Raw genomic sequence first — 266 nt, forward strand, 5'->3', positions numbered from 1 at the left:
TAAAAAAATTAAAATTTGCCAAAATCTGAAATAAGTGAAATATGGTAAAAAAAAAAAAAGATAAAAGTTACATTTTCATAGTGTTTTTAAAGAGACTAAAATTAAATTCATTTAAAATTTCATTTTAGTTTAGTTAAAGAAATAATAAATTTTTTAAAAACAAATCTTTTGTGTAATATATTTTTATTGGAAGAAGATAGTTGACCGAATAAAGTTAACACACATCTTTTCAATCTGACAGCCCTGCAAAGTAGGGCGAAATATTG

The sequence above is a fragment of the Halyomorpha halys genome, unplaced genomic scaffold, assembly GCF_000696795.3.
Source record: "Halyomorpha halys isolate HHAL.00 unplaced genomic scaffold, Hhal_1.1 Scaffold1244.1, whole genome shotgun sequence".
NCBI classification, from domain to species: Eukaryota; Metazoa; Arthropoda; class Insecta; order Hemiptera; family Pentatomidae; genus Halyomorpha; species Halyomorpha halys.